The sequence below is a fragment of the Amblyomma americanum genome, chromosome 2 (assembly GCF_052857255.1).
Source record: "Amblyomma americanum isolate KBUSLIRL-KWMA chromosome 2, ASM5285725v1, whole genome shotgun sequence".
In the NCBI taxonomy this organism is placed as follows: Eukaryota; Metazoa; Arthropoda; class Arachnida; order Ixodida; family Ixodidae; genus Amblyomma; species Amblyomma americanum.
The window spans coordinates 193,065,044-193,073,443 of record NC_135498.1 but is presented as its reverse complement, the minus strand read 5'-3'; positions in this window follow the sequence as shown (position 1 = coordinate 193,073,443).

Sequence of the window (8,400 nt, the reverse complement as noted above, 5' to 3'; positions counted from 1 at the left end):
AGACTTTGACCACCATTGGCAACCCTGCTGGATCGCTTCCTCGTGGATCCAGGCATCAGATTCGACTATGTCATCAACACTCTTCGTCGATAAGAACTGCTGGCGTGTCCTGGAACAGTTCAGTGGGCGTGGGAGCAGCTACGAGATGCGGCTTTTCAATTTCGTCCGTTTTTTTCCCAGGTAACTTCATGTCTCCAGCTTGGCGCCTTGTATACTTCGGTAGCACGGGAATGCATCGACTCGCCAAAACGTTTCGTCAGCTTTCACGGTGAAGACTTTGACCACCATTGGCAACCTTGGTGGATCACTTCCTCGTGGATCAAGGCATCCGGAACAACTATGTCATCAACACTTGTCGTCGATAAGAACTGCTGGCGTGTCCTGGAACTCTTCAGTGGGCGTGGAAGCAGCTACGTGATACGGCTCTTCGATTTCGTCCGTTTCTTTGCCCCGGTTACTTCATGTCTCGAGCTTGGCGCCTTGTATACTTCGGAAGCACGGGAATGCAACGACTCGCCAACACGTTTCGTCAGCTTTCATGGTGAAGACATCGAGCACCACTGGCAACCCTGCCTGATCGCTTCCTCGTGGATCCAGGCATTAGGATCGACTATGCCATCAACACTCTGTAGTCGATAAGAACTGCTGGCATGTCCCGGAACTGTTCAGTTGGCTTGGGAGCAGCTACGTGATGCTGCGCTTCAATTTCGTCCCTTTCATTGCCCAGGTAACTTCATATCTCCAGCTTGGCGCCTTGTATACTTCGGAAGCACGGGAATGCAACGACTCGCCAACACATTTCTTCAGCTTTCACGTTGAAGACTTTGACCACCACTGGCAACCCTACTGGGTCGCTTCCTCGTGGAACAAATCATCAGGATCGACTTCGTCATCAGCACTCGTCTTAGATGAGAACTGCTGGCGTGTCACGGAACTGTTCAGTGGGCGTGGAACTAGCTACGTGATACGGCTCTGCAATGTCGTCCGTTTCTATGCCCAGGTTACTTCATGTCTCCAGCTTGGCGCATTGTATACTTCGGAAGCACGGGAATGCAACGACTCGCCAACACGTTTCGTCAGCTTTCACGGTGAAGACTTTGACCACCACTGGCAACCCTGCTGAATCGCTTCCTCGTGGATCCAGGCATCAGGATCGACTGTGTCATCAACACTCGTCGTCGATAAGAACTGCTGGCGTGTCCTGGAACTGTTCAGTGGGCGTGGGAGCAGCTACGCGATGCGGCTCTTCAATTTCGTCCGTTTCTTTCCCAGGTTACTTCATGTCTCCAGCTTGGCGCCTTGTATATTTCGGAAGCAAGGGAATGCAACGACTCGCCAAGACGTTTCGTCAGCTTTCACGGTGAAGTCTTTGACCACCATTGGCAACTTTGCTGGATCACTTCCTCGTGGATCAAGGCATCTGGATCAACTATGTCATCAACACTCTTCGTCGATAAGAACTGCTGGCGGGTCCCGGAACTGTTCATTGGGCGTTGAAGCAGCTACGTGATACGGCTCTTCAATTTCGTTCGTTTCTTTCCCCAGGTAACTTCATGTCTCCAGCTGGGCGCCTTGTATACTTCGGAAGCACGGGAATGCATCGACTCGCCAACACGTTTCGTAAGCTTTCGCGGTGAAGACTTTGACCACCATTGGCAACCTTGGTGGATCACTTCCTCGTGGATCAAGGAATCGGGATCAACTATGTCACCAACACTTGTTGTCGATAATAACTGCTGGCGTGTCCCGGAACTGTTCAGTGGGCGTGGGAGCAGCTACGTAATGCGGCTCTTCAAATTCGTCCGTTTCTTTGCCCAGGTTACTTCATGTCTCGAGCTTAGCGCCTTGTATACTTCAGAAGCACGGGAATGCAACGACTCGCCAACACGGTTCGTCAGCTTTCACGGTGAAGGTTGATCACCACTGGCAACCCTGCTGGATCACTTCCTCGTGGATCAAGGCATGCGGATCGACTTTTTCAACAACACTCTGTAGTCGATAAGAACTGCTGGCGTGTCCCGGAACTGTTCAGTTGGCTTGGGAGCAGCTACGTGATGCTGCGCTTCGATTTCGTCCCTTTCATTGCCCAGGTTACTTCATGCCTCCAGTTTAGCGCCTTGTATACTTCGGAAGCACGGGAATGCAAAGTTTCGACAACACGTTTCGTCAGCTTTCACGGTGATGACTGACCACCACTGGCAAACCTGCTGGATCGCTTCCTCGTGGATCAAGACATCCGGATCGACTATGTCTTCAGCACTCGTCGTCGATAAGAACTGCTGGCGTGTCCTGGAACTGTTCAGTGGGCGTGGGATCAGCTACGTGGTGCGGCTTTTCAATTTCCTCCGTTGCTTTGCCCAGGTTACTTCATGTCTCCAGCTTAGCGCCTTGTATACTACGGAAGCACTGGAATGCAACGATTCGCCAACACGTTTCGTCAGCTTTCACGGTGAAGACTTTGACCACCACTGGCAACCCTGCTGGATCGCTTCCTCGTGAATCCAGGCATCAGGATCGAATATATCATCAACACTCGTCGTCAATAAGAACTTGTCCACTAACTACCGCCCGATATCTGTGCTGCCTATCTTCTCCAAGCGAATTGAAAAAATCATTTTCACTCGGATAACACAATTTTTCGATAAAGAAAATGTTATCACAGCTGCACAATACGGATTTAGGAAAGGCAGATCAATGGAATCAGCTTTGTTAGCACTTAAAAAAATATTTGGCGGAATATTGAAAATAATTTGTTAACTGCTGCCCTTTTTGTAGATTTCAGCAAGGCATTTAATTGCTTACATCATAAAGTGCTCCTTAGTAAGCTGCAGTCATATGGCATTCGTGGTAATTGTTTGGCCCTGCTGGAGTCCTACCTCAGCCACAGGACTCAGTGTGTATATGTAAACGGTTATATGTCCTCCCTCCTACCAATTACTCACGGCGTTCCACAAGGTAGCATATTAGGACCGTTATTATTTAATACTTATATAAATGATCTTTAAACATAGATGCCACAGTTCAATTTATAATATATGCTGACGACAGTACCATACTTATTCCCGAGTACAATGTGGACCGACTAATAATAAAATGCAATGAAGTCCTCCAGAAGTTATCCATATGGTCTCAGCTCAACGTAATTAAAATAAATACAATGAAAACAAAAGCAATGATATTCCGTGCCCGAAATAAACCTGTTGAAATACATCAGTCTATTAATTTTCAGTGCCATAACATCGAAATTGTGGACGTTCATAAAATCCTCGGTGTACATTTTTCTCAGAACTTAAGCTGGAATGCACACACTCACTATCTTAGGAAAAAACTATCCTCAGTTGCAGGCATGATATCGCGTTGTCGGAGACTGCTTCCAGTAAAAGCTAAACTTCAAGTCTATAATGCTTTATTCAATTCCTATTTAAATTACTGTTCGTTGGTATGGGCCACAACAACAAAGACAAACTTAGACAAACTCCATTTGTTACAGAAGAAGGTTATCCGCTACATTGGAAATATCGATCCAACAGCCAGTACTAAAGATGCGTTTGTTTCCTTTAACATCATAAGGGTTGATAACTTATACAAATATTGATTACTGCAAACATTCTTTTTCTCCTCTACTGAAGTCAAGAACTTACTCTCATCTCTGGCATTTTTAACACTACGTAGCACAGATATACGCACAAGAAGTAAAGATGTCTGGGAAATCCCCCACTTCCGCACTTATTATAAACATCAATCATTAGCACATAACATGCCATCAATGCTTAATATGTACCAAAACACAACTCGTCTGAATCCCAAGAAATTGCGCACGTACTTCATAACATTGTGAACCACATTTTGATGTTATACTTACTTTTTTCTACTGTGCTTCCTTTGTTTACAATTTCGTACTGTTATTTATGTCAACTTGTACTATTTTTAACTATTTTTAGCTAATTTTGGCGAACATGGTGCATTACATACTGTATTAGGTTGCCGCAATACTGTATTATGTTGCGTATGGTGTACATTGCTTTATATTCACATTATTTTTTTTCTCAACTTCACTGTTCTGCCATGTAACGGTCTCCTGGGCCTCGTCAAGCTGCTCACCCAGCTTTTAGCCCAGGAGACCATTCCAGTTCTTTCTGGGAAAAATAAAGAATGATTGATTGGTTGATTGCTGGCGTGTCCCGGAACTGTTCAATGGTCGTGGGAGCAGCTTTGTTATGCTGCTCTTCAATTTCCTCCGTTTCTTTGCCCAGGTTACTTCGTGTCTCCAGCTTGGCGCCTTGTATACTTCGGAAGCACGGGAATGCAACGACTCGCCAACACGTTTCGTCAGCTTTCACGGTGAAGACTTTGACCACCACTGACAACACTGCTGATCGCTTCCTCGTAAAGAAAGGCATCAGGATCGACTATATCACCAACACTCGTCGTCAATAAGAACTGCTGGCGTGTCCCGGAACTGTTCAGTGGGCCTGGGAGCAGCTATGTGATGCGGCTCTTTAATTTCGTCCGTTTCGTTGCCCAGGATACTTCATGCCTCCAGCTTAGCGCCTTGTATACTTCGGAAGCACGGGAATGCAACAACTCGCCAACACGTTTTTTCAGCTTTCATGGTGAAGACAGACCACCATTGGCAACCTTGCTGGATTGCTTCCTCGTGGATCAAGGCATCCGGATCAACTATGCCATCAACACTCGTTGTCGATAAGAACTGCTGGCGTGTCCCGGAACTGTTCAGTGGGCGTTTGAGCAGCTACGTAATGTGGCTCTTCAATTTCGTCCGTTTCTTTGCCCAGGTTACATCATGTCTCCAGCTTAGCGCCTTGTATACTTCAGAAGCACTGGAATGCAAAGACTCGCCCACACGGTTCGTCAGCTCTCACGGTGAAGACTTTGACCACCACTGGCAACCCTGCTGGATCGCTTCCTCGTGGATTAAGGCACCCGGATCGACTTTTTCATCAACACTCGTCGTCGATAAGAACTGCTGGCGTGTCCCAGAACTGTTCAGTGGGCGTTGGAGCAGCTACGTGATGCGGCTCTTCAATTTCGTCCGTTTCGTTGCCCAGGTTACTTCATGCCTCCAGCTTAGTGCCTTGTATACTTCGGAAGCACGGGAATGCAACAACTCGCCAACACGCTTCGTGAGCTTTCACGGTGAAGACTTTGACCACCTCTGGCAAACCTGCTGGATCGCTTCCTCGTGGATCAAGGCATCCGGATCGACTGTGTCATCAACACTCGTCGTCGATAAGAACTGCTGGCGTGTCCCGGAACTGTTCAGTGGGCTTGGGAGCAGCTACGTAATGCGGCTCTTCAAATTCGTCCGTTTCTTTGCCCAGGTTACTTCATGTCTCGAGCTTAGCGCCTTGTATACTTCAGAAGCACGGGAATGTAACGACTCGCCAACACGGTTCGTCAGCTTTCACGGTGAAGATTGATCACCACTGGCAACCCTGCTGGATCACTTCCTCGTGGATCAAGGCATGCGGATCGACTTTTTCAACAACACTCTGTAGTCGATAAGAACAGCTGGCGTGTCGCGGAACTGTTCAGTTGGCTTGGGAGCAGCTACGTGATGCTGCGCTTCAATTTCGTCCCTTTCATTGCCCAGGTTACTTCATGCCTCCAGTTTAGCGCCTTGTATACTTCGGAAGCACGGGAATGCAACGTTTCGACAACACGTTTCGTCAGCTTTCACGGTGATGACTGACCACCAATGGCAAACCTTCTGGATCGCTTCCTCGTGGATCAAGACATCCGGATCGACTACGTCTTCAGCACTCGTCGTCGATAAGAACTGCTGGCGTGTCCTGGAACTCTTCAGTGGGCGTGGAAGCAGCTACGTGATACGGCTCTTCGATTTCGTCCGTTTCTTTGCCCCGGTTACTTCATGTCTCGAGCTTGGCGCCTTGTATACTTCGGAAGCACGGGAATGCAACGACTCGCCAACACGTTTCGTCAGCTTTCATGGTGAAGACATCGAGCACCACTGGCAACCCTGCCTGATCGCTTCCTCGTGGATCCAGGCATTAGGATCGACTATATCATCAACACTCGTCGTCAATAAGAACTGCTGGCGTGTCCCGGAACTGTTCAGTTGGCTTGGGAGCAGCTACGTGATGCTGTGCTTCAATTTCGTCCCTTTCATTGCCCAGGTAACCTCATATCTCCAGCTTGGCGCCTTGTATACTTCGGAAGCACGGGAATGCAACCACTAGCCAAAACGTTTCGCCAGCTTTCACGGTGAAGACTCTGGCCACCACTGGCAAGCCTGCTGGATCGTTTCCTCGTGGATCAAGACATCCAGATCGACTATGCCATCAACACTCTGTAGTCGATAAGAACTGCTGGCATGTCCCGGAACTGTTCAGTTGGCTTGGGAGCAGCTACGTGATGCTGCGCTTCAATTTCGTCTCTTTCATTGCCCAGGTAACTTCATATCTCCAGCTTGGCGCCTTGTATACTTCGGAAGCACGGGAATGCAACGACTCGCCAACACATTTCTTCAGCTTTCACGTTGAAGACTTTGACCACCACTGGCAACCCTACTGGATCGCTTCCTCGTGGAACAAATCATCAGGATCGACTTCGTCATCAGCACTCGTCTTAGATGAGAACTGCTGGCGTGTCACGGAACTGTTCAGTGGGCGTGGAACGAGCTACGTGATACGGCTCTGCAATGTCGTCCGTTTCTATGCCCAGGTTACTTCATGTCTCCAGCTTGGCGCATTGTATACTTCGGAAGCACGGGAATGCAACGACTCGCCAACACGTTTCGTCAGCTTTCACGGTGAAGACTTTGACCACCACTGACAACACTGCTGATCGCTTCCTCGTAAATCAAGGCATCAGGATCGACTATATCACCAACACTCGTCGTCAATAAGAACTGCTGGCGTGTCCCGGAACTGTTCAGTGGGCCTGGGAGCAGCTATGGGTTGCGGCTCTTTAATTTCGTCCGTTTCGTTGCCCAGGTTACTTCATGCCTCCAGCTTAGCGCCTTGTATACTTCGGAAGCACGGGAATGCAACAACTCGCCAACACGTTTTTTCAGCTTTCATGGTGAAGACAGACCACCATTGGCAACCTTGCTGGATTGCTTCCTCGTGGATCAAGGCATCCGGATCAACTATGCCATCAACACTCGTTGTCGATAAGAACTGCTGGCGTGTCCCGGAACTGTTCAGTGGGCGTTTGAGCAGCTACGTAATGTGGCTCTTCAATTTCGTCCGTTTCTTTGCCCAGGTTACATCATGTCTCCAGCTTAGCGCCTTGTATACTTCAGAAGCACTGGAATGCAAAGACTCGCCCACACGGTTCGTCAGCTCTCACGGTGAAGACTTTGACCACCACTGGCAACCCTGCTGGATCGCTTCCTCGTGGATTAAGGCACCCGGATCGACTTTTTCATCAACTTTCGTCGTCGATAAGAACTGCTGGCGTGTCCCAGAACTGTTCAGTGGGCGTTGGAGCAGCTACCTGATGCGGCTCTTCAATTTCGTCCGTTTCGTTGCCCAGGTTACTTCATGCCTCCAGCTTAGTGCCTTGTATACTTCGGAAGCACGGGAATGCAACAACTCGCCAACACGTTTCGTGAGCTTTCACGGTGAAGACTTTGACCACCTCTGGCAAACCTGCTGGATCGCTTCCTCGTGGATCAAGGCATCCGGATCGACTGTGTCATCAACACTCGTCGTCGATAAGAACTGCTGGCGTGTCCTGGAACTGTTCAGTGGGCGTGGGAGCAGCTACGCGATGCGGCTCTTCAATTTCGTCCGTTTCTTTCCCAGGTTACTTCATGTCTCCAGCTTGGCGCCTTGTATATTTCGGAAGCAAGGGAATGCAACGACTCGCCAAGACGTTTCGTCAGCTTTCACGGTGAAGTCTTTGACCACCATTGGCAACTTTGCTGGATCACTTCCTCGTGGATCAAGGCATCTGGATCAACTATGTCATCAACACTCTTCGTCGATAAGAACTGCTGGCGGGTCCCGGAACTGTTCATTGGGCGTTGAAGCAGCTACGTGATACGGCTCTTCAATTTCGTTCGTTTCTTTCCCCAGGTAACTTCATGTCTCCAGCTGGGCGCCTTGTATAGTTCGGAAGCACGGGAATGCATCGACTCGCCAACACGTTTCGTAAGCTTTCGCGGTGAAGACTTTGACCACCATTGGCAACCTTGGTGGATCACTTCCTCGTGGATCAAGGCATCGGGATCAACTATGTCATCAACACTTGTTGTCGATAATAACTGCTGGCGTGTCCCGGAACTGTTCAGTGGGCGTGGGAGCAGCTACGTAATGCGGCTCTTCAAATTCGTCCGTTTCTTTGCCCAGGTTACTTCATGTCTCGAGCTTAGCGCCTTTTATACTTCAGAAGCACGGGAATGCAACGACT